General features: G+C 34.9%; 1 long non-coding RNA gene across 1 annotated transcript in view; it reads right to left on the bottom strand.

Annotated features, from left to right (window-relative positions):
- Positions 1–922: 922 nt before the first annotated feature.
- The window catches only part of LOC149137297 (uncharacterized), a 192,177-nt gene continuing 165,152 nt past the window's right edge, over positions 923–27,947 (bottom strand). Inside the window, exon 6 of the long non-coding RNA XR_016240829.1 lies at positions 923–1,748. This is a non-coding gene — a long non-coding RNA (uncharacterized LOC149137297). The remainder of the gene's footprint in view (positions 1,749–27,947) is intronic.

Here is a 27,947-nt window from a genome sequence, read left to right as displayed (position 1 = left end):
AATGAAACAAGGTTGTAAATACATAAGACTACTACAACCGAAAGACCTTGAAATAAGACTCATTATAGCTGGTCGAGCCTGTCCTACACATCATCTGAGCAACCTCCTTGACATTATCCTAAAATCACTATGTAGTCACAATTTCTTTCGAGGTGACATTGATTTCCTGTCACATCTTCCCAGAACTACAGAATCCCATTCACTTTTAGTTAGTATTGATGTAACAAACTTATATACAAACATTTCACATGATTTGGGACATAAATATTGGGTCGAGAAACATAGGGAAGCGATCCCTAGTAGATTTACTGTAACCTTGATACAAGGTGTTGTCAGCCTCAACCTTGAAGACAATACATTCCTTTTCAACGGGAAAAAAACAACCTCCGAATTCGAGGCACAGTTATAGGGACGCGATTTGTTCCAGTTTTCGCAAACTCAGTTTTGGGATACTTGGAACAAAACCTATATAAAAAAATTAAGAGAACTATGGCCTGACCTTTAAAAGACATATATAGGACACGCGGAAAAGGTACCTCGATGTTTTTTTTTCCTAATTTGGAACAAATCCCTAGAAAATCTGGAAGAATTCAGCTCCCTCCTCAAGATTATACACACAAGAGAAATGAGCAACATACAATTATCATTTCTTGACATGATGGTAATTAAAGACAACAGTACACTCACAACTGATATATATATATATATATATATATATATATATATATATATATATATATACGTACATTCATATATACATACATACCTTCATATATATATGCATACACGCATACATACATACATACATACACACACACACACCCATATATGAATGTTTATATATATATATATATATATACGCATATACTGAAAATGTTAAGATTCACGCAAGTAAATTTATATTAAAAACACAGAGAGGATAAAATGGTTCGAGAAATTTATCAAGAAAGAAACTCATTACAAATTTTATCCAAATATGCTACCTGTTTTAAGACGTTTTCGTTATGCTGTAAGAGAAGGGTAAATACACAGAAACGAATCAATCATTAACGATATCAGTTCTGAAAGTACACGTTTTTCTCACGAAACTCAAATGCTGACGGCAGTTTTTTTCTGGTAGTAGTAGTAGTAGTAGTAGTAGTAGTAGTAGTAGTAGTAGTAGTAGTAGTAGTAGTAACAGCAGCTGTAGCACCGGCAGTGGTAGTAACAGTTTAGAAGTGGCAGTTCGCTTTTGTTTTGTATTGCGAATGTTGCTGTCAAACAAAAGCTAATCATATTAGGAGCAGGAATTGTAATAACAGCAGAAGGAATTGCACTAGCCGTATGTATCACGATTATGTACAGGAATATAATCTAACAAAATCACGTCCTCTATAAAGAGAAGTAGCGCTATCCGAATTAGCAGAGTTATTTTATCTGAAGGAGATACTAGCAAAGTTGATGAATCAAAGTTTGGGTATGTGAGATGTTTTATTTTTCTTATTGGAACCAGACGTTTTCAATGGTAAATATTCCATTTCATACATTATTAGATATTTTCAACACCGAAGTTCAATACTTGATGAGAGGACACGACTTTCTCTGACATTCAAGTGTAATTTGAAAATATACAAGTACAGTTTGTCTTAATGTATCAGAGTTATTCGTCCTTCGCATGAGTATAGTGAAGTTTCGACATAAATAACAAAATACATTCCAATATATTCCTTCACCAGTGGTGATTTTTCAGAATATCACAGTATTTCAACCTGCAAAGAGAAGACGAGAGATATTAGAAATATTCAATTATGCAAGTGTATATGTTAAATTGATGGGTATATACTCAAAAGATAATGATAATAAATTGACCGCATTGAAAAAAACCAATTAACGTTTTAATCAAGGCTCGCAACGTAGTCAAATGCATGTTCAAAACTTACCCAGAAAAATAAGACAAAAATGGATAGATGTATGTATGTTGTGGACTCTGCTTCCGTAAACAACAGATGAGATTTCTACAGATTCTTCCTGAACGAACTGTAGAGATGTTTTCTTTATAGTGATGAAATATTTGTGTTCTACAGTAGCTCAGTACCTTCATCAAACCTATTTACAAAGGTGCACAGTGCGCGACACGTCGGATGTTTAAGTGATCGCAGAACAGCGCAAGATAGAGTAAAAATCGCTCCGGGATTTAGAGCTTCTAATTTTCGTCTGCATCGCCAAATTCGTACACCATTTGTTTAGAATATACATCAAAAATTCATTCATCAAAAGGCATTTCTTAGTGATGCTATCCAACAAAAGCCTTGTGAGTGGATTTGGCAGACGAAAACTCAAAGAAGACGTCGTGTATATACACACGCACACACGCACGCTCACACATATACACACGCACACACACGCACTCGCGCGCACACACACACACACACACATACACACACATTCACACTTACACACATATATATTCTATACACCCTGTGAGTGTCTTTGTGTCTGTCTTGGTCCCCCTATCACCGCTTGACAACCGGTGTTGGTGTATTTACGTCCCTGTAACAGTGGTTCAGCAAAAATGCTTACTATGTTCTGCTAAAATTGCTATTTCTTTTCAGATATCATCAGAAAAAGATAATTAAAATTCATTAAAATGACATATCTATCTGACATTCAAGGAGGTCAAATCGTTGGTGCTCATATGGCAGGCGCTAGCGTAACGAAAATATCCGAAATGTTTAGTGTATGAAGAATTACTGTTTTGAAAGTAATGACAGCCATTGAGAAAGAGGGAAAAACCTCCTCGTCGAAACAAAACTCCGGAAGAAAACCAAAACCTCCAGATAGGGACCGTCAGAATCTTATGCGAATTGTTAAAAAGGATCACAAAAGTACAGCTCTCAAAATTGATGCAGAACTTAATGACCACCTCGAGAACCCAGTTTCCCCAATAACTGTTCGCCGGGAGCTGCACAAAGCCGGATTTGAACTCAGAATGTAGCGGCAGTAATGAACTGAAGAGGCTACGGATCGGAGGTGACCTTCCAAACCAGCCAAGAGGACTTTGATGGAATATGCGAGGAAACTCAACTCCTAAAAGATAATATGTTTTGAGAGGTGGTAGAGGGAAGACCTCCCATCCGCTACCAATGTAACACAAGGTGTCACATAAAATTAAATTATTCCCAAATAAAAGAGCAACAGCCCAAAGGAGATGACCAGAAGGAGGAAGACGACAGTAAAAATAACATAACTACAGATGAAGCGTTCCAGGATTTACCAAGTAAGAAGAGAAAGGAACTGAGGAATTCACCTCCCAAAAAGTCAAAAAGCAAAGAGAATGAAAATATAGAACACACAGAGATAAACTAACAGACAACTCAGCCACCATACTAATGCACACACCTCAGATAACAAAAACACAATTGCAAACAAACCCACTACTTCTAATAGGGACACACACACTCAAAGAGACACACAAGCAGACACACTACACGGCCAAATCACATTGTAACATACGAAAAGATACAGAAATAGATAATAGGTAAACAACATTTTTAAATATCATTAGAATAAGACCACATAGCAGCACACAAACGGACAGCATCCTAATAGACTTACTGCAGTACAATGCTTTAAAAGACACTTTTAAAACAGACATACTTTCACTGGGGTTAGAAGAGGTGAAATATGACTCCCCTCCCTGGTTGTAAATATCACCGAAATAGAGTCGTACATTGTATGGCCAAAGGATAAAAAGATCTAAAAAGATAAAGAACTGAAAATTTTGAAGAAACGAACAGTAACACGCAGGTAAGATGTTCATCCTCATTATCATATTCATCTCACCCACCCCCTTGCTGTTTTATGTCCCTACGTTGTGTTGTCATTGTCTGTCCTCGTGCCGTCCCCTCTGTGTTCGGGTCTGTATGTCTAATAAAGAAATTCGGTCAGCGAAGTTACGCCATTCGGAACAGTCCCGTAGAGACGACGAAATACGTCGTCATCATGGGACATATCAGAAGTGACGAGGATTCGGACAATATCGTCACTGGGACATATCAGTAATTAAGGGAATTTCATTAAAAAAGGTTGGGTAGAATAGTATACAATTCCCTATCTGAAACAGATGATTTGAATTGATACTCTTAACTCATCCGACTCGAATAAAATTATGGATTGATATGTTTTTATGTACACATCCATATCAATTCCCTCTCCGAACATGTGGTACAGAAAACAACCTTGATGTGGTTTATTTATTACATGTTTTGTCATGTGACAACATGTGGGCGAGAAGTAACTGAAAGTGTAGATAGTTAATAAATAAAAGAAGATTAATATGAGTGGAAAACGAAGGGCACAAAAAGTAAGGAAGACAATGAGAATGAGAAGAAATAAACCAAAATAAAAAATAAAGTGACAGGATAAATAAACGATGTTGTCAGCCGTAGAAGATGGAAAAGAAGAAGTGGAAGAAGGGGAGAAGACGAAGAAGAAGACGAAGAAGAAGAAGAAGAAGAAGAAGAAGAAGAAGAAGAAGAAGAAGAAGAAGAAGAAGAAGAAGAAGAAGAAGAAGAAGAATGCAGAAAGAGGGGTAGGTGTAGAAGCAGATAAGTAGGTTGAAAAGAATAACTTATGGGAAGAGAAGAGACAGAATGAAAGACAAATAAAATTTATAGAGGCGTTCAATTTCTGTCCTTATATCTTTGACCAGATGGCCTTGTAAGAGAAAATTCGATTCTGTCTCTTGGACTGCGAAACGTGGGATCTGGGAATGGAATTTAATGTGTGATTTATAGCTTTTTTGGTTGGATGTCTTTTGTTTTATCAATTACTTAGATTACACAAGTGAAATGGGGCTGTGCTTCTTGTACAAGAAATGTTCTTGCTTTCTATCAGTTATCTGTGATCAAGAATTGACTTATACACACATATGCTGATGGATCCTTCCATCTATTCATCCATGCATCCAAGCATCCATGCATTCATGCATCCATCCATTCACCCATCGATAATACATACATACGCATACACACACAATATATATATATATATATATATATATATATATATATATAGGTATAGATAGATAGATAGATAGATAGATAGATAGATAGACATACATACATACACACGCACGCACACAGTCACACACACATCAGAGTATATACATAAGCATACTTTTACTATCTATATGCATTCACCCATCGCACACTAACATACACACACACAACGGCACCCAGCCACACACACATATACAAAAAAAGCCCCCACATACATACTTAATGTACGTTCACATATCCACTTATGTACATGTGCATATACGCGCACGTTTAAAAATCTGCACGCCCACGTATCTTTACACATATACACCATAGAATGACACACATATGTACATATACGTTCCTGCAAACACTCAGTAAGCCACATTCGCATCAAGTGCGTTGATACGTGCGCAAACACAGGACACTCTCATGTTTATGTAGGAACATAGGTGCAGAGATGAAAGACAGATAAAATAATGAAAACAATGTTATTGTGAAAAACATATATACAGGCATATAAAAAGAATTTACGCGAATTTTGTGAAATAGTAGGCTCAATTCCATAAAACATTGTTATAGGAAAACACGAAATTCCGAATTTATAGAAATGGAAAATACAACTTTACAGAATTCTGAAGTCACTTTTGAAATACGAAAAATAAAATGTATATCACAATACTTGAAAGTAAGAAGTTACGAAAGTAGAAATATGAACGCTTCAACATACAAGCTACTGAACTTGAAAACTGTGACAGAATTTAAACGTTACAGACCTTTGCCCTAATAGGGAAGCCACTGCGTTGCCGTACTTATATATATATATATATATATATATATATATAATACAAATAATATGTTAGTATATGCATATATACGTACACGTATGTTCATACCTACATCTACATGTATATATAGATGCATATCTGGGAACAGGACGTTGCAAAAGACGTGGACAAAATGAAAATCAGAACATAAACAGAGCGCAGAAAATACACAGGCCACATAGAGAACATTTCCGTCATCAGCTGCCACCATATTAAATTAAGCGTTTCGAAGTGTTAGAGCAGGACGCATTGTTAGAATGGCTCTTCCCGGGGAAACAAATTAAATGAAATATGTAATGCGGAGGAATTACATGAAACAAGACAGAAAACAAGACAGAAAAACGAAACAGTGAAAATAAACAGGAAGGGCTGTGATGTGACGAACTGAAAGGGAGAGAGAAGAAGAAAGTTCGTGCTAGCTTGGCAGTGGCCAAGAGAAGAAAGAGAGCAGTAGCCGGTCACATGTGACCAGCGAGGGGTAAGGAGAAAGAGTGGTAGAGAGAGAAAAAAAGGGGAGGAAGTTGAATATAGGTGAGCAACGAGAGACAGGGGGAAGCGAGAGAGATATAGTAGTGAAGGGAAGAGGTGAAGAACAACAGAAGGAAGAACGAGAGAGGGAGAAAGATACAAAGATAGCTAGAGTCGCGTCATATATATATATATTTATATATAACATTTATAAACAAACCAGAAGGCTTTGAATGTTACGATTCTGGCTAGGGTTAGCTCATCATTTTTCAGTTAATTTGTTTATATATAAATGTCACTTTAAATTGGAGAATATATTAATATCATGATATATTACTCCAGTTGTGTGTGTGTTTATATATATATATATATATATATATATATATATGGGGGGGGGGGGGGTTATAAATTAAGGAAAACAGAAAATGGAGATAACATTGATAAACAACAATTGATTTGCATGAATTGTTATTTATTAATAATTTACGAAAAGACTCCATTAAAAATAATAATTGATGCAAATCAATTCTTGTTCATCAAAGTTGTCTCCATTTTCTGCTTTCTTAAATTTTGATTCCTGATAATCTCCTGTTTATCCTTGTCTTTACCTATAATTTATACCCATAATATTATGGCCCATGTAATATACCTGTAGCATTTTGGATACTTTGTTCCTTAGACGGTTATTTTAACCTCTAACACAACTAACCTTACACACACACACACACGCACACACACGCGCGCACACAAACATATATATACATATATATACATTGTAAATGACCGTCTTTCTCAATATATAGTATAGAATAGGTCTATTCTGTTACCCTCGTCAGATACAGGGGAGACAGTCAAATCATTAATGGAGATGTTACTAGTCTGGTTTATCGTTTTCACCCATGTCACAGCCATAGAACAATATTTATTCTGACCAATCTCCAATCCTACATCCTTTGAGAATGTAGTAACTAGATCAAGGCTCTTTTTCATCCACAAAGAAACAGTGTGTAATTTTGGTATTTTTGTTTCCTTGTGAACCAGTGAGATATCCTTCAGACCTCCTTAACATGAATGATAAGGGGTTTACAGAAAGTATTAACAACATCACAGAGAGGCTGTCGCCTTGGGATACGCCTTTGGGATACCCCTTTGCGATACTGTATTCTATCGGTGATAATACACTCACTCTTTGTGTTTAATTTCAAGATGGTGGCCCACGATGAAGTTAGGTCAGCTATGGCTTTAACAATCCTCACTGGAATTTTAGCAAGTTAAAGAGCTTCTAGCATCCATGAGGGGAACAGTGTCAGAGGCTTTGTATGTATGTATGTATGTATGTATGTATGTATGTATGTAGTATTTATGTATGTATGTATGTAGTATTTATGTATGTATGTGTGCATGTGTGATTGTGGTATATGTGTTTGTGCGCATATGTGTGTGTGTTTATGTGTGAGCGTGTGCGTGTGCGTGTGTGAATGTGGTGTGTAGTAGTGGTGGGTGTGTGATGCTTTAGGTTCACCGTAAATATGATATCAACCAATTTATTTTCTTTGCTAAAATTATTTTTTCTTTTAGTAAAATATAGAACCCGAAATGTTGGTTCATTTTCCACTTCATTTCGCGTATTTATTTTCATTGCACTCACTTCTTGGTTGTTAGATGTTATTTTAATTACATACTCTTTTTCCACCCCAAGTTTTCCTCCTGTAGGTTTTATGCTTATTAGTTGTATCCTTGGTCCTTAGCCGTATGTTTTTTCTATCTCATTGGATAACTAGTCACAAATACACACACACACACACACACACACACACATATATATATGCATTTGTATATAACTATAGTAATATACAGAGATACATACATACATACTTATATATATATATATATATATATATATATATATATATATATATATATATATATATATATATATATATATATATATATGTATATATATATATATATAATATATCACCACCTCCTCTTCCGGTCTTTTCATCATGTAACCTCGTGGGCATCGGTACCATTTTCCTCTTTCTCCGTTCTTCCATTCTCCGAACTTTCCATCTTTCCGACGAAGGGCTACGCCCGAAACGTCATACACTCTCTCTTTCCTTTCCTGAGCGTCCAATAATACTATCCATATCACGTCCTCACTTTGTTGTTTTTTTGTTTCTTTGTTTTTGTGTTTTTGAACTATATATATATATATATATATATATGTATATGTATATATATATATATATATATATATATATATATATATATATATATATATATATATATATATATATATATATATTCTTACCGCTCATGTGCGATATTTTCTGACTCTCTTCTCCCATTTCTTATTTCTTTTCCTATGTTCTTTTGTTCAGTTCTTCGTCTCTCCTAGTGCCTGACGAAGGAATATATCCGAAGCGTTATACTTGAATTACATAAATATACTCTACAATATTTTGCTTTCTATGAAGCTTGATTGTACTTCTAATTCTTCGCATGAGAAGTAAAATCCATTCAATGATATCCCATAAAATTTTGTGAATGTATTTTCAGTCACAGAGAATGATAGAGTTTTTTTTGATTTACAATCAGGTAGTTATGACATGCTTTGTAACTCTTCCTCTTTTAACGGCAACCTTTATTAATTAAGAATCAGAACTAGTGCCTATGAAATTGGCAATGCGTTTTGTTTTCTTTGTATAGAAGAATTATACCAAATCTTAAAATCCAAACATAGATTCCTTAATTCAGGGAGGGACGGTGGGAAATCTCTATAAATATGAGGAACGGTTGCATATCGCTTATAAATATGTTTTCAAAAACTACCATTTAATACAATATAAAGGTTACCAGTACTATAAATTTGGGCGGCATCGCAGGATTAATACACTAACACTTATAACTATAAAGATTAGGCAATTCTTAGTAGCTATATTAATATTAAAATATAAAATATATGGTACATACGAACATAAGGTTTTGTTTACAGGTAGCTGTATTATATAAAGGTTAAAAATATTTAAATTTTAGTACGTATCTTAGGAATCTGTAGCTAATATATTTAAAAAATATAATTGGTAATCTTAAGTTAAAGATAATACGTATTAATTCAATAATAGCTTTAATTTTTTATTAATCTCAGAAATCTTGACTTGTTAAATTTGGGGGTTTTCTCAATTAAGCTCGTGTATATCTGTTCACACTATTATGTAAACAAATATATTGCGCCCAGATATTGACGACCTAATATTCAGCTATGGTAATAAGTAAGCAGTTTTGATTCGCCATCGTCCAGTAGCTCTCGACGCATAAACACACACGCACAAAAACGTTATGAAAATATTACATATATATAACTATGGTTTTTAAAATAAACAAATTATAAAAATAATAATTTATTATGCAAATATAACTCCTACACTGCGGTTGGGTGACTTATAATTAAACTTCTTAAGCGATTAGATACTTTAATGGCATTTTGATCTATCATAATTAATAGTGTAATTAAGCAATAATGTTTTTTTAGCTTCTAGTTTAAAGTAATCGTATCGTTTAAGCTAACGAATATTTTGTTTTTTCAACACATAACACACGCACAAATTCATTAAACAAGCTTGCATTTAAATATATATATATATATATATATATATATATATATATATATATATATATATATATATATATATATATATATACATACACACATATATATCAGTAACGGTTTTGTAAATAAATTGGTTACTGAAACTCACATACCTGAGTCTATTAAGAGTTAAACAGCACATTGAAATGTAGCTCCTTTCTAACAAATTCTTCCTCTGATGAAATACGCAATAAAGGATATGGAAATTTAATCTAATTTAATTTCTCAAATTGATTCAATTGGGCATGGAAACAATTGTAGGTAAAATTGAGTTTGATATTCCTCAGAATTGTATTATGTTCTAATATATTGATGTCTATATGTCAGTTTCTCCGTTTTTCTTATACATAAAATACACGCACACATGCACGCACGTACACACACACACACACACACACACACACACACACACAAACACACATACACACACACACACCTCAGCACGTATGCATAAACGCTGCATAATTTATATCTTCTATATCTACATGTGCGAGTGAAAGTGTATAGTTTCTTTCGCCAGTTCGCTTGGCGGTGGACTTTCTGAAAGTAGAAGACAAGCGAGACAGTTCGCCTCCAGTAAAATTTAGTTGTGATAGATACCGATATTTTGCTATTTTTGTGGCTTATGAACACCTCATACATGAAACTAATCGGTAGTCTATAACTATATATAAATAGTGTAAGAACTTAAAAGCAGCAACAATGTTGTAAACATTCTCAACCGCAAATACTCAGTATATGTGCTTTGTTTGTTCACATGCTCGCTGCCTTATAACGCTTGTCTATGAGTTTCAGGTGTTTTAACATCCCGTGCTATGAAGGAGGCGTCTCTGAAGTACTAGACCCCGGTGAATTGGTGAACAAAACAAGCACATACATTGAGTTTATCTATCTATCTATCTATCTATCTATCTATCTATCTATCTATCTATCTGTCTATCTATCTATCTATCTATCTATCTATCTATCTATCTATCTATCTATCTATCTATCTATCTATCTATCTGTCTATCTATCTATCTATAAGCGGGAAGGAAAAACGGTTTTTGTAACACTGATAGCTATGGCAAAAGAATGCGTGTGGTGGACGCGTTTGAAAGGTCTACAAACAAACACTTTCCTCTCTGTTCAGTCCCTCGTCAACTTTTTCAAGTACCACTTAAAATGGAGGATGAGAATAGAGAGGAAAGTGTTGTCGAATGAAAGTTTCAATAAAAAATGGGTAAATGTGGCAAGAATGGTAAGAATGAAAAACGACACCATTTTAAGCATAGACTTGTAACAAAAAGAGACAAAAAGAGAGAAGGTACTTACTTTCATGTACCTTTAAAAAAAAAAAAAAGCCTGAGGTGACCGTGGTCTTTTCCGTAGGCTTTTTTCTCCACGGATAAAACCTAATCTGTTCCCCGTTTTTTACATTGACTGTGATACACGATCCCTATTGATCGCCCCCCCCCACGTTTTTTTTTTCTTCCCGCGATCCCTTTTGATCGAAATCCCCACCTTTTTTTCCTCGATCCCTTTTGATCGAAATTACCCCCCCCCCAAGAAAATCTCTACTTTGTAATTTGTCCATTTTCTGTATTTAGCCCTGTGTGGCTATAATAAAAAGATATCTATCTATCTATCTATCTGTGGGTGTGAGCTTGACCACGCGCGCGCGTTTTTGATGAGCAATATTTGCTATTTAGTCATCGTGAAAAGAAGCGAAATGTTTTTAGTCACTTGCTTGTTAATACGAAGTAGAGCTAGTAAAGATCTATGACCTTTGGTCGATAAGATTGCTCATTTTCTTATCATTTTCATTGTATTATCGTCCTTGGTCGTATTTCTCTAATTCTACCTTAAACAAGCATGTAAAGTACTGCTTGAAGTCAGCTGGATTCGAATCGTGTTTGAATTTATGGACAGGTTTCGAATTATGTGATCTACCGTTGTAGTCGATTCAATTCAATTTAGATTTGCTACAGTAATATTTTAATAAAAGTTTAGAACAACTCTAAACTTTAAGATGCATATTTGATTTGATTATTTAGGCTTACAAATATAAGTTATAGTGAGCCTGTTATATTCGATTTCTAAACAAATCTTATATGATTTCGTGTTCCATAACTGATTACTTCATAATCCATATATATCATATCAAGAGAATTTGTATTATATCGCTATTTCACTATTGCAATGTGCATCAAATCAGTTCCATAAACCTATAAATATTTTACAGTGGGTTACCTCTGGTATATGACTTCATTACAATATTTTTACTTCAGATACAATATGGGCTACCACTATGATATTGCTTTACGCAATACAATGTCTCTATCTAATTAATATAATTAATTAATTTTGGAACTAACGAAACCGATTATGAAATGAAATAATTATATATAGCACACACTGACTCCCGTTTCAATTCACCATAGGCTGATAGTACACCAATTCTGTCGTATATAACATGACATTGCAGTAGATTATAAAGCAAACAGTTAAATCAATCTCAAGTGCTATTAATTTGCCTTCCGCTTCATACAAGCTTTCATTCCCATGCCATATGGAGAATACAATTATATCAGTCACTGGCAAAATTTATGAACTACTGATAAATTCTTTGCAATTTCACGAACCAATTTTCTCTCATAAATTAAATAATTTTCCTTGTTTGAAAACCAGTACCTAATCAAGGCCGGACGTGGACAGCAATGAGTGCTTCAGTCAACAGATATTTCGGTGACACAGTTATTGTTGGCTGTTAGGTGGCCCGCATACCCTTCTCCTTCGAATAATTTCGTGTGGAACAGTCCGTAATCAAAAGACTATTACAAAGCACGACTGATTTACGTAATAACAATAACAGAAATGTCGTTTTACTTGACTAATGCCGTACTTTGTAAAATATTAAAGCGTTATACCAAACAATTTATTTTGTTGCGCTTCATAGAATAATGATCGTGAGACGGTTTGTCATCCAGGAAAAGGGAATCCCATTTCATACATGTGAATATTTTCATTAAGAGAGGTATGTCTCTTTCATCTTAGCCATTCTCAATCTCAATTTCAATCTTGATTTCAGAGACAGGTATTGCATCACATGGTTTAATAAATATTCATGTTATCACCTGTTATTTGAATTGTCTATCTCTTGTATGGCAATGATCTAGTAGGTCGAATTTGCAATTATATCTGTAGAGTAAAACCGCAAAGTAATATATATTTTCCGGGCAGGCTGATACGAATATTCCTCATATATTCATCCAAATAATTTCATAGACAGTTTGGCTATATAAGTCATAGTGAAAACAATAATAAATTAAATCGATGTCATAGACTCTCTTCTCACGTGCGCGCGCCCACACAAATATATACAGACACATACACATAGGCGCATACACACCCTACCCCACACACTCATAAATCATCAAAATAAATTTTCACTGTTGCGAAAGTTATATATAAACATATAAATAATATAGTAAGACTTTCCAGCGTTTATCTCGGCAGAGGTTGAACACTATAATTTCAGAGTTCAAATTCCATCGAGATCAACGTAGCTTTATATAATTCCTGCGTCCATGACGTAAAGCATCAGTCAAAAGATGACATCTATTTAAATACGCTCACCTGCCTAGCAAGTGTAGGACGTGTTGACAATGGTATAAATAATTCATCACAGTGAATTACGAATTAAATCCCACATATTGAAATTAGAGGTAAAAGCTTAAAAAAAATTACTATGAAAAAGCTTCGAGAATTAGTTACATGTATATGCAATTTGTCAATATTGTATTTTTCGTATGTTTTTTATGTATAATTAAATTTTACACTTCAGGTAAGTAATGCTACTATAATTATCTGACATAACATTTGTTTATAACTACTTGTCTTTTTGGGTGTTAAGTACTTGTTTGAATTCACGAGTCAGTGTGGTACTTTACCTATATTCCGAACATCGCACGTATTCATACAGCAAATATTGCTGATATTATAATCGCAACGAGAAAGATCTTTTAAAATTTTTACACATAACCTCCAGGAGAGTGAGCAAACTCATAGTATGTTCTACCTTTCCTATATTATCTGTAACAAATATTGGTAGAAATTAGGTAAATCTGAGTGTGCCGTTTGCGAACTGTCAGTTATTGAATGGTAGAAGATCAGCGAATAAAAAAATGGCTAAATTCAGCTCTGGAAAGAAAGAAATAAAAAATCTTTAATGCTTGAAGACCAGAAAAACACTTCACACTTGTTGATATAATAAACTCAGCACTTCATCATGATTGGGTAGCGCTTGTTAATTCTGCCAGGAAGAGCATTAAAGATTTGTTTTGAAAGATACTGGTTTTTACCACCACTCGTCGTCAAAGAAGTCGCCTTCAGAAGAACTAATGCAGCTATAAGTGTGTAGTAACACACATTCATTAAGTATGTGATATTGATAATGTTTATATTAAAAAGCTGCTTCTAATAAAATTTGTATTTTGATTTCCTTGTGCAGCGCTTTTTCACATCCGTAGATACATTTTACGCCAGCTGCATATATTTCTGCTCGGCAATTCGAATTTGTTTCGGAGGGGTGGCGAGTATATGGCACTAGGGAGCAGACAATACTGTGAAATATTGACATGTCATTCTCGTTCACTTCGAGGAAATTTCGTTTCACTTAGCTTTGATGAATAATGTTTTTTCTTAAACACTACATGTCCTTAAGGGGTCTTCCTTGCACGAAATGCTGCAACTACAAGTGCTTAATAGTATACATACTTTATTTTGGTGATATTGGTAATACCTATATTACATTTTTATTTCGATAAGGAGCTACACAGAAAAGAAAGACGAAACTGAATTTGCACGATTATTCTATTGTGTTTTTTTTTTTGTTTCATATCAACTAAGAGTGTTTGGTTTCTAAGATTTTATTGAAATCAACAATAGTATTAATTATGTTGCCAAAATAAAACAAAATCGGTCTATACTTTTCAGAAATTGTCTTTTGAAATTATCTGAAGTAGTGATACAATATTGTCTAATAATACTCGAGATTTGGTATAATATTGTCAGGTATTATGCAAAACCTTTTGACTAGAGCAGAGTGATTGACTGCATGTACGTGCAATTACCTGAAAGCATCTAAAAGTATTGAATTTCCGAAGTGTTGTAATAGATTTAACCCTTGGTTGAAATGATTAATGTGTTATATTGGAGAAATTTTGAATGTGCGGTCTGGTATCAGCGTCCAAGTTTGCGGGTGTATATTACAACAACCAAATCATTGAGCTGACAGAATCATTAGAACATCGGATAAAATGCCTTGCACTATTTTATCTGACATTTCATGTTGTAAGTTCAAATTCCACAGAATTTCACTTTGCCTTTGATTCTTCTACGGTCGATAAATTAAGGATATAGTCAAGTTTTGTGGTCGTTAGTATCAATTAACTCCCTTCCTCTGAGAAATTGCTAGACTTATGTTTAAATAAGGAACAATTATTCTTGTACGCAGGAAAGTTTAATAAGTCAACCAAGTGAAACGTCTGAAACGTTCTAGTTTCTTCCATGGATATCTTATATTTGTCTTTTTTTATGTATCTTGATCACTGTATTTTCCTGACAGCAGTGAAGTAGAGCAAGCGTTGAATATAAGTGTAAGATCATCTGCGTATAAGTGAAACAAGTTCATATTCCATCAAGAGTCATTAATTTATCTATAAGTGAATGTTTATTTGGGGACACTCAACAATTCTGAATTTATGTTCTTTGGCCCAGATACTCACCACCAATTGTTTATAAAATGAAAAGTTTGGCGTAATACTAAATGCACTCCGGTTGGGAGTCAGATGGAAGCCTCGGGTGACATGCCAGGTGATTGGTGTTCCGGTTGTGTCTTCATTTTACCAAGTCCGCAGACCAGTCAAAATAACAAAGTGTTAGGAAAACTATCTTCATAAGCAGTGACGGAACCTTCTCACTGTCAAAGAAACTATGCAGATGCATCAGTCTCAGTGCATGGTTGTACAAGGTCACTCACAGAATACTAAACCCTGCACTCTCAGAGTGAAATGGCAAATTTTAACTAGAAGAACGTATCCCTTCACAAAGATACCTAACGTCTCAGATGGTCAAATATAAGCTGACGCAAAACACAACAGTCAAGTTTTAATAAAATAATGAATGTGAGGTATGCGTAATTCACATCCTGTTTGTAACTTCATCAGAGTTCTTCATGTTGAGTTCTGGCACGAACCAGATTACAATTATCTCGATGATAGTAATATTGCTCTGGCCATCCATGAACATAACTGGCGTAGACATTTATCTCTACGTGACGAGTTGCAGGCTAACGATTTTGTTCTAGTTAATAAGTACTCCAGTTGCCACTTCGTATATCAGTAGATATTCGCAATACTAACAAGGCCGCTTCCGCGTTTCATTTTGACGTGAGTTCCGTCAGCAGCTATAGCATTCGCAGCAATTACTCGAAATCCAAATACATATGGCTGATCAAAGATGGTATCCTCGTTGAAATGAATGCTCCTCTAGATAGCCATTTAGGCTGCCCACCGCAAGGATGCTGTATATTGAGCAACTGACTCTTTATAACGTCCCTAAATCGGCTACTCTAAGCAAGGAAGCTAATTTATGAAAATTAATCGAAAGGCGGGCTTCGCAAAATGGATGGTAACAATACAGCTCAATGCAGAAAAGAAACGTTAACTTCCACAGAAATTATTATCCCCAGTCACAAATACGGACAGTGTACTATGTACTAATGAGATAAAAAATCTTTAGAAATTGCAATACTTAAAATAAAAACATACAAAAATGTTCATATACTCAGTCAGTATATAAAGCTGAGTACATGATCAGACAAATGCTCTTGAGTTGCTATATGAACAGGTAAAACACCGAAATCAAATATGGAGAGAGGAATGAATCAGGCAAATACTTAGGAATAATTGAATCTGATGCGAGACAACGATAAGAAAGGATATAGAAAATTAGAAACGGATAGTACAGGAATGTTAGATTATTGGTGGTACCTTGTTCATGTCTGGTGTTTCTAGGATCCATCTGTAGGAAATACTATCAAAAACCTTTCTGTAATCGATACAGGCCATATTTAGACCTTTCTTCTTTCTGCAGATGTCTTCAATTATAACTTCATTGATCATTAGTTGATCTTTACAGTCGTATGAGCCTTGCAGAATCCCTTCTGCTCTTCTAGAAACAGGTTGTTTTCTTCTAGATGCTTGCTCATTATCTGCGATATTATTGCAGGAAAGGCTTTGTAAATTGTAGCAAGAAATTTTATTGGTCTGTAGTTTTGTGGTTTTGCCGTTTCAGTGGATTTAGGAATTAGGGTAGTTTTCCCTTTTGTGAGCCATTCAGGCATTGTGTCTGGCTCTGCTAGTATGTCATTAAAATTTCTCAGCCAGCTTTTTGTGTGTTCCTGTCAGATATTTTAACCAGAAGTTGGGGATTTTATTGTGCCCGGGTGCCTTCCAGTTGCCTAGTATTATTTGCAGTGCCTAGGTGACCTCTTCAGTTGTTATAGGGGTCCAGAGTTGTTCAGGTGCTGCGTTTGTTGTTTTCATAGACCTCTTCTGAGGTTATTTCTTTGCCGACCATATTTCTTTCGAAAATTCTTCCACCTCTTCTGCTGTTGGTCCTGCATTGATGTCTAGGTAGAATCTTTTGTGGTTGGAGTTGAACTGTTTGTTTTGTTCAAAGAAACGATGGAGTTTCTCATACCGGCGGATCCTTTGTGCTTTGGCAATGATATCTTGCTAGAGTTGTTTTTTTTAACTCAGGTTTATCTTTTTCTGTAATGTTGTATTTGCACAGTATTTTTGTTCTCTTCTTGTTAATTAGTAGTTTGATTGTCTACTAATTTCGTTAAGGATTGACAGATCTTTTCTCTTGTTTTCTATTTTTTCTGGATATTATTTATCCACGGGATTTGTTTCGGTGGTGGTACTCCTGCTTGGATGGGCGTGAGGAAATATCCAGCTTCTTTTGTGGCCACAGTGTCTGCTGCATATATTATGTTATTTAGGTCGGTGATAATGACATTTGTTTCTGTGGCTATTAGCCCTGTGACGGCCAGGTCCATGCTATTTATTATTGATGTTGTTTAATTATCTATTTCAATTTTGGGGAAGTACTTTCAGTGGTCCATACTGATATCTGTGACTTTCAGTTCTTTGATTATGCTATTTCTAGAGTATCATAATCATTAGGTTCACCTTCACTCTTTCCAGGTTTTAGATTTGTTTCACCTTTCTTCCCGTTCATATGTTTGTCTGTGTTATTCTGGTTTGTTGCTGTTGTTATTATTATTATTATTATTATTATTATTATTATTATTATTATTATTATTATTATTATTATTATTATTATTATTATTATTATTATTATTATTATTATTATTACTATTATTATTATTAGCTATCTTGTGAACAATATTTCGACATCTCGCGTGTCTTCCACTGGTTCAAAAAATAAATTTGTCAATCTACTTCATTTTGGTTAATATAGAAAGGATTGAGGTAACTCCTCCTGAAGATATAGAGTCAAAATTAAAAGAAGAGTGCCATTTGCTATCTTGTGAACAATATTTCGACATCTCGCGTGTCTTCCACTGGTTCAAAAAATAAATTTGTCAATCTACTTCATTTTGGTTAATATAGAAAGGATTGAGGTAACTCCTCCTGTATAAATAGGGCAGATAATATTCATAAAATTTGAAATATATTGAAATATTATATAAAAACAAACGTTCTATGTATAGAGTAGGAAACCAAAATAATTAAGAAATATTAAGAAATATAAGTGTAACTCAACAAAAAAATATCATTTTATGTTTTTTTGTTCTAATCGTTCAAATACAGTGTTTTAAGTGTGGATTTTTTATGTGAGGCTTCCATATATAAACACACACACACACACACAAACAACACACACATACATATATGCATACATGCATACATACATAGGTACGTACGTACGTACCTACAGAGGTCAGCTGCCCAGCAGAGGTGAATGTGCTATAAAAAGTCCAGGAAAAAGAGAACATTTATAGCAAATTAATGCGTAGCAAACAACTCTTGTTCCTTGATTATCAATTCTCATTTCTACCTATCATCATACGTGCATTAGGTATGTACCAACAAATTTGCACAAAAACCTAGAAATACTCGGTTTCACGGAAAAAGAGCAAAAGAAATGACATTTAAAATGGTGCACTTAAAATTAGTAAAACATTCCCAAAATTTCTGCATGTGAGATTCTTATATGAATAGATACACACACACACTTAGGTATATACATCAACAGTTCACCAACACACCAACTCAATCACATGTTTACAAATACTAGGAATTCTCTCAACTTAAAATGTCTTCTTGCTTTGTTAGCATCCGGCTTCAATGGCAAATAATAAAACATGAATATCAGAATTAATCTGAAACCTGTGCTGAAATGTTTAATATATTCTTCTATAAATAGTCATACAAAGTCGGATGTATATAAATGTGTGTGTGTGTGTGTGTGTGTGCTTCTGTATTCGTCACCCACTCTGCATGACAACTTGTGCTGATATGCTTACGTCCGCGTAAATTAGCGGTTTGGCTAATCAGACGTAAAATACATATAAAAAAAAAGATCTGAGGTTGATTCAAAATCTCATGCTCACCTAAAACTTAATTTGTATATATATACATACACACACACAGACACACACACACACACACACACACACACATATATATATATATATATATGTATATATAAATATATATATTTATACACACACACACACACACACACACACACACACACACACACACACACACACACACACATATATATATGTAGTAGGTTGAAAAGGAACACACGGGCTGATATATATGGAAAAAAATTCAAAGTAGAGAATGCTAAAATAATTTTATAAAAAACAATTCTGTACCGGTTTCAGCCATTGAGACTTTTACAACTGTAAGGATGGAAAACAATTAAACTTTGGATAAATTAAAAGAAAAGTTTTTTAAAAGAATATTTGCATAGTATTCCATTACAAGGGGTATTTTCCTTGTTTCTGTATGTCTGTATGTCTCTTAGGCTGAAACAAGTAAAATAACCCTTGTATTTGAATACCATGTAAATATTCTTTTAAAAAAACTTTTCTTTTAATTTTTCCAAACTTTAATTGTTTTCCATACTTACAGCTGAAAAAGTCTCAATGACTGAAACTGGTACTGAAAAGTTTTTTATAAAAACATTTCAGCATTTTCTAAATTGACTTTTTTTCCATATATATATATATATATATAGACAAATTTTCTCACCCTCTTATTATTTTCTCTCCCTCTTTATTTCTGTATTCCTTTCTGTCGAAGATCGTGGGCTCGAAACGTAAAAGACTTTTCTCACTTCCCGAGCGTTAAACTAATACATCTGTTTGTTATTTACACACCCGTCTTCGTCTTTTGTGTTTTTTTGTAAATTCTCACTATATATATGCGTGTGTGTGTGTGTATGTGTGTATCTGTGTGTGTATCTGTGTATCTGTGTATCTGTGTGTATATATGTTTATCTGAGTGTGTGTGTGTGTATGTATACATGCATATGTCTCTAAACATACGTGTGTGTATGTTTGTGCGTGTATTTGCGGTGTTTGTGCGAGTGCATGCTAACAGATACATCTGGACAACAATAGCTCTCGCGTATACATTCTCCCCTTTGGAATTTTATGTATATTGAAGGAGAGAGAGTTGAGATTAAGTGACACTATTGATGTGATGAAGCATAGCTCCTCTTAACAAGTAAAATCAATCCGTTTGCCTCTACGAATCGAGGACCAAATTAATCTGCGGCACAGTGATGCTATTTTGATCCCCAATAACCACAACTAATATTTATTGCGTGTCTTTCAGTCTTTATTGTTCACTAAATATATTGTATGCATGTTGCTGCATGCATTACATTCATAAATATATTGCATGCAACAACATCATGCCATTGTCACTAAGAAGAAAGGAGAGGGGAAAAAAGGAAACCTAACAATGCATGTTAAAATAAAACTAACGCTACTCAGCAACACGTAAGCTATTTGCAATAGTATACACAGATATACACACACACAGATATACAAATATACTACATATTTGTGTGTGCGTGCGCGCACGTGTACGTGTATATACATATAAATATATATATATATATACACATATTATATTATACACATATAAAGCTTGAAACACGTGTACCGCGGAATCCTTTGTAGTTTTGTTGTTATTTTTTTGATTTACAATTTATATATATATATATATATATATATATATATATATATATATATATATATATATACATATTTATATACTTATATGTATATATATATATGCGTGTGTAAATATATATATATGTATATATATATACATATATATATATATATATATGCTAATAAAAATATAACATCCAGTCCTCGATTAAAGATGAATGGTTAATGCAACGATGAGTTTAATGTAATCAGATTGCTACTTATCCTGTGCAACAAGGATAGAAGCTGCATTCTAGCAAACGGTAAACGGGGAAGTGTCCTTCAAAATAAGGGAAAAATCTTAGTTCAAAGAGCAAATACTTTGATATATCACATAAATGCAACACACTCATATTACATCAAACACAAACTATCAATATGTGAGAAACGTACGAGATACAGGGGAGAAATGATGAAAGTATAATACAAAAAAATCTAATGCGAAACAGGCTACTCAAAATTTATAATATAAAATAAAACGATCCAATATTGAGAAAAAGAATACACACTGAATATAAAGCAACTCAATGGAACTTCAATGAAAATAAGATGCATTCATAAACCAATGAAAACCATGCAACAGTGTATCCAGTATATAAGCAAGCATAACAGAACGAAAATAAGCTATTAGTAACGATTATACATATAACAATCAGCACTGATAAGACAATTAAAACATTAAATAATACTCCCACAGATGGAAAAAGAAATCATTCACGACTATCTTGATGGACATATGCTCTAGTAACCCATAAAGATGACTTGCTTGGACGTGTCTTTCTAGGTGACGAGCACAAGCTTATGAGCTAGTTAATAAGTATTCCTGGTACTACTTCGTATTATATCCGTTTCAGATTTTGGAACAAGGTCAGCATGATCAGGAGTGGGGGTTAAGTCGGTTACAACGAGTCCATTATTCAACTGGTATAGTTCTCCCTCTTTATTAGGCGTCTCGCTATACGGCGTCCCCCCATATAACGCGGGTGGTTTGATGGACCTCAAATAATTCGAAGCAGAATTTCACTCAGTATCGCTCACAACTTGCAAAATCCTTGATTAAGAGCAGAATTTCAGCGAATTTCACGAAATACATACCTTAATCAACAGCTTGTAAATATTGCAACCGGTTACCATATAATTGGGTGCAAATTACATGTTTTGTGTGCATAATGTCTTTGATTTTGTGATGAAAACAACACCTTTTTGACCGGTGAGCGCTTTTGACAGTTTGTTTTCCACGATTTGACTGGACTGTTTGAAGAAGCTTCCGCCAATCAAAGGGTACGAATGTGTGAAACAAATAAATATTTAAAGGAAGTAATTAACACTCTGGAGGTTCGATTTATATAAAAGGGTGACCATATTCTACTTCATTCGTTACAATTGCAAGCTATCTTGAAGATATTTAAAAAAATATTACCATATGCATACACAATGCCTAAGAGGAAATACTATTCTGTAAAGGAAAAGTTAAATCTGGTTGACCGCATACGAAATGGCGAAATCAAAGCAAAAATATCGAGTGAGACTGGTGTTTCAGAGTCCATCCTGCGTGGTTGGGTTAAGGATGAGACTAACTTCAGAAGTTATGTAAATACAGTTGTGGACAGTGAGGGCCTAGTTAGGAAGAAGGCTAGAATTGCAATTGAGAGGGAACTTCAGAAAGCAGTTTTCACCCGGTTTGTCCAGGAGTAGTGTGGCGGCAGCCTCCTGTCTGGCGGCATTATCAGAATCCAGTCAGAGAAGTTTCATAGCCAGCTGCAAACAGAACAACCTGATCAGCTTGACAAGCAGACGTTTCTAGTCAGCAAGGGGTGGTTGTACAGGTTCCAGAAGCGCCAAGATGTAGGTGTTGTCAAGGTCAGTGGGGAGCAGAGATCAGCAGACAGCTAAGCTGCAGATGACTTCCCAGCCCTCTTGAAGCGGGATGTGGAAGCAAATTCCCTCACCTCAGAACAACTGTACAATGTAGATGAGTCTGGCCTCTACTGGAAGATGCTACGAAACAACACTCTAGCAGTAACAACAGATATGCATAAGACCTCGGGCTACAAACAAGCAAAGAACAGACTCATCATCCTCTTTGCAACAGGACAGGCACCCATAAGCTCAAACCCTTGGTTGTGGGCAAGTTTCGATCATCAAGGTGCTTCCGCCATGTAAACATGAAGAATCTACCTGTGTTTTACAAACACTTAGCCCAGTCATGGATGATAGCCAACATATTTGAAGAATGGTTCTTCAAGTCATTTGTCCCTAGTGTTAGGAGCCACCTTAATAGCCTCAACCTACAGGAGAAAGCTATCTTCGTGGTAGATAACTGGTCCGCTCACCCACAGGGAGACATCCTACAGATCAGAGGTGGCCAGATCAATGTCCACTGTCTAGCTAAGAACACGATCAGCAAAATACAGCCTCATGATGCAGACCTTCAAAACCACCTACAAGAAGGAGGTCATCCTGGAAATGATAGAATATATTCTTGGTGCTCCAGACTAACTTAAATAGCTTATCATCGAGGATGCCAGTTATTGCGAGGCAGAACCTGGTATGCAGGATAAATCAAGACCATAGCCAACTGCTTGTACAAGGCCCTTGGTGAAGCCTTCCCACGGCCCCAACCGCCAGAGCTAGAGCCAGGAAAAGAGGAATTTATGGGATTCACTGAGGAGGAGACCAGGGCAGCAGAACTGCGTCTAGAGGATCAGATTAAGCAGATTAAGGAGGAGCCAGAAGGAGATGACACAGAAGAATCGGAGACACTAGCCCTAGCCAAGACACACACAGAGGCTATCTCACATATCAAGTGGCTTATGGAATACTCTGAATGTGAAGACTATGACTCAGTCTGCACTATGCACCTGAAGAACTTGCTCAGGCAGACACAGATTACGATGTGGAAAGGACTGTGCCAGAAGAAGCTGACAGACTACTTTTTTATGTGATTGAATAAAAAAAAAATAAATGGGAACATTCATACAATGTGACTTTTCCCTAATAGGACTTTTCTCATTCTGATTCTTTCATTTGTGCCTCTTGCGATGTTATCTACTGCTAAAAATGCATCTGTGATACCTTTTCGATCACTTAAAATGGCCATGAAACATTTTCGCGATATCCGTTTCGGTTAATAATATATCCTCGCTGCCATATTAGCTTCGCAGATAACACAACACAAAATCTTGAAGTATTTGCCTCGGTGTTACACAACTCATCCGCTAACTCTTTGTTTCACAGAGAACAGTATTGTGTTCTTTTGCTCAAAACCCAGTTTTTCTGCATCAGTTCATCACCCATCGTCTTATAGCATCGACAGCTATCTCACACAAACACAAATCCCAAACAAACGTTATCAACGATTAACGACGTACTAATATTACTACACACGCGTGCATTATTACATATATAATAACATGCACACGCTCATACAGAGAATGTACAGACTACAAAACACTATCAATCCAGCTGTTCTGAATTCGCTTACAGTCAATAGAAGAGGAACGCACACACACATGGGTACGTACATATAAGGGATTTTGGAAAATACTTGCACTCACTTAGTCACACATAGTCACACACATACACAACAGAAGATTCACACAGAACAATTCACATAAAAACAACTTTCGCAAATCACTCACAAACGCACAAACGAACACGCACGAAAAGCGTACACAAGCATATGCCTGGTATACGTTTCGCATTTCTGCCAACTAATAACCATATTATCATGCTCTTTATTTCCCATCAAGAAGGAGTGAAACATGCCAGCGAAAACCACCACGTGCATGCTCTCGTTTAGATTTTCCGCATTTTTCTTTTATGTTTAAAAGAACAACGTCAGAAGCATTATAGCCATCAACTCTTTCATTTCCATCAAGCGTCAAAGTAATATATAGTTGACTAAACATACGTTGACTATATGTTTCTTGTACTTTGTCCTTTGTTCTTCGCTACATAAGTGTGCGTGTGTGTTTGAATATATATATATATATATATATATATATATATATATATATATATATATATATATCTGGCGTGTATGTATGTGTGTGTCCATGAGTAGAGTTATCTAGAAATGCTTCTGAATACACACACACAGAGTAAATAAGCAACAAATTAGAAATTCATCTTCTACAATTGCTCGATGTAATAAGCAAGTAGACATTTCCACAAACGGAAAATTCAAAATATTCCCGTTTTGTAAAATAAAGGAAGAAAATGATGAACAACAAAGCGGAAGGAGAACACTAAATAAGAATTACATATCCGAAACTCACTGACAAATAGTCAACATGGCTACTAAAAGCAATTATATTAAGGTTTAGGCTCGCACTTGATTTTCGATATTGCTCTACAAAAATATGTCATATTACCTGCAATGTCTTCAATTAATTAATTAATCATAACTTACACACCCACCTAACACGCGTGTCTGAGAAGCTGTAAACAGCGAAAGTACTTCGACATTTCGAAAGCTTTTTCTTAATCATTTGCAATTCTATGTTTTATGATTTGTTCCTATATAATTGAAAATTTTTAACTTAACAGAATCTCTCTCTATTTCTCTCTCTATATTTCTCTCTCTATATTTCTCTCTCTCTCTCTCTTTCTCTCTCTCTCTTTCTCTCTCTCTCTATTTCTCTCTCTCTCTCTTTCTCTCTCTCTTTCTCTCACTCTCTTTCTCTCTCTCTATTTCTCTCTCGCTACACACACACATATGCATGTATGTATGTATGTATGTATGTATGCATGTATGTATGTATGTATATGTGTGTATATATATATATATATGCACGGTTTTGTGCGCGCCTGCGCGTATAGGCGCGCGTTTGCGTTTGCGTGTGTGTGTGTGTGTGTGTGTGTGTGTGTGTGTGTGTGTGTGTGTGTGTGAACGCGCAAATGCTTGATTGTATCAGTATTCTGTGGTTAAAAATATTCTTTCCTGCTAACTATGTAATAAAACACTCTAGCAAAATGATTACGTCTTGACTACTGAACATATTCCGACAACGTATAGGAAATACTTGTTTTCTCATCAAACATTACATTTTTGGCCGCAATAATGACATTTTAAATTACCTGTTATTCTGAAAATTCGATATATATTCGCTGCTGAGTAGCTGATAGAAAAGTTCTCAAACTTTCGAGGACGTTCAAGTACTTTCTAGAATTTCTCATTTCACTCAACAACTTTCTTCAATTCTTTAGAAATTAGCAGTAATATAAATACTAATAAAAATACAGGGACTTATAAACTCACCATTTCTGTTTAGTCCTATCTGTCTATCTACATTATATATACCTACTTAGAGTGAGATAACGTCGCGAGGCTGTGAGCACCAGACCGGCTTATTTTACTATGTTTGTGGAACATTTATCATATTTATCAAGACAACAGTGGCAAAGTACTGTGATCCATCTAAAATAAATGAGGATTACAAAGTATATTTTATCATGTTTGTTGGTGACCAAAACCTTTTCTGTGAACGTCATGTCACCTGCGTGCAGTGTAGAATACTTTAGAACGGAATATGTGGTATCTTTTCTTACTTGAAAAGTGCATGTATTTACTATAACAAAAGTTTGTTCTAAAAATTTGAAACTTCCAAAGCATTAATTTCCAATGTTTTAGAAAATACCAATCGGATATAAAACATGCTTTCGGGAATATTTTACCTTTTATTGACAGGGAAAATAAAATAAATTTTTCTCAACAGCAGTTTTATTTTAATCTTTTAGAGGAGGATACAGAATGTAAGAAAGAACCACCACGATTGCTATCTTAAGAATTAAGTGAGAACCTACTTAAGATTAAAGTAAAACCTATGTTATTTACGCACTTTTTTTCGTAAAAATAAAAATAAACTTTAAGATGTGCGTAAATTAGAGGAGTAGATCATTTCCGGAATTTTTTTGAAATTTTTTGTAGTTGAAAAAAGACTTACAAGACATAAACATTCGTACCGGAAGTTCACTCATTTAATGTCAGAATCGGTTTTTACAGAAAAAACAATGGCTTACATATAATGAAGTTAACTTTTATTTATGCTAGACGGTATAATGCTTACTTTTTCTGTATACATTTACTAAAACCATTAAATGGTTAACTACTTTTTGAAGTCTAACGTCCATGCTGGTAAAAACAGTCTGGACCATATTTTACATTACTTGGAGTTTCTACGTATCACAATGGAGCACCATTGACATACATAGGAATATGGATCTTCCTGACCGGAAGAAACATAATGATATGGATACTCTTGATTGCATGGTTTTATTTTTGTCTGTTTATTACTAGGCTATATCAGCTATTCTGGAAACTTTTCGGTGCTACGTTTTACATGGGTAGAAGGATTTTAACAAATTTTATTTTGCAAATTACCTGCGTAAATTACACAGGTGCACAAATTTCATGGGTCTTTACGGTAAGTGCCACTTCTTCCTGAACTCTTCCAAAAACTCATCTGGTAACATATATCCGCGCCTTGCAGCATGTTTCACGTTGGTGTCACACTGCTCTTGGCTCACTGCAAAGAAAGAGAGAGGGAGAGAGAGAGGGGAGGGAGAGCACGAAAAGGAGAGAGAGAATGAGAGAGGGGGAGCAGCATATCAGAATAGGGCCGTAGGTACAGCGTAAGAGAGACAGAAGTGCAGCCTAGTAGATGTGA

The sequence above is a fragment of the Octopus bimaculoides genome, chromosome 2, assembly GCF_046866305.1.
Source record: "Octopus bimaculoides isolate indiv1 chromosome 2, ASM4686630v1, whole genome shotgun sequence".
NCBI classification, from domain to species: Eukaryota; Metazoa; Mollusca; class Cephalopoda; order Octopoda; family Octopodidae; genus Octopus; species Octopus bimaculoides.
The sequence above is the reverse complement of the archived record's forward strand: the minus strand, read 5'-3'. Positions and strand labels throughout refer to the sequence as shown.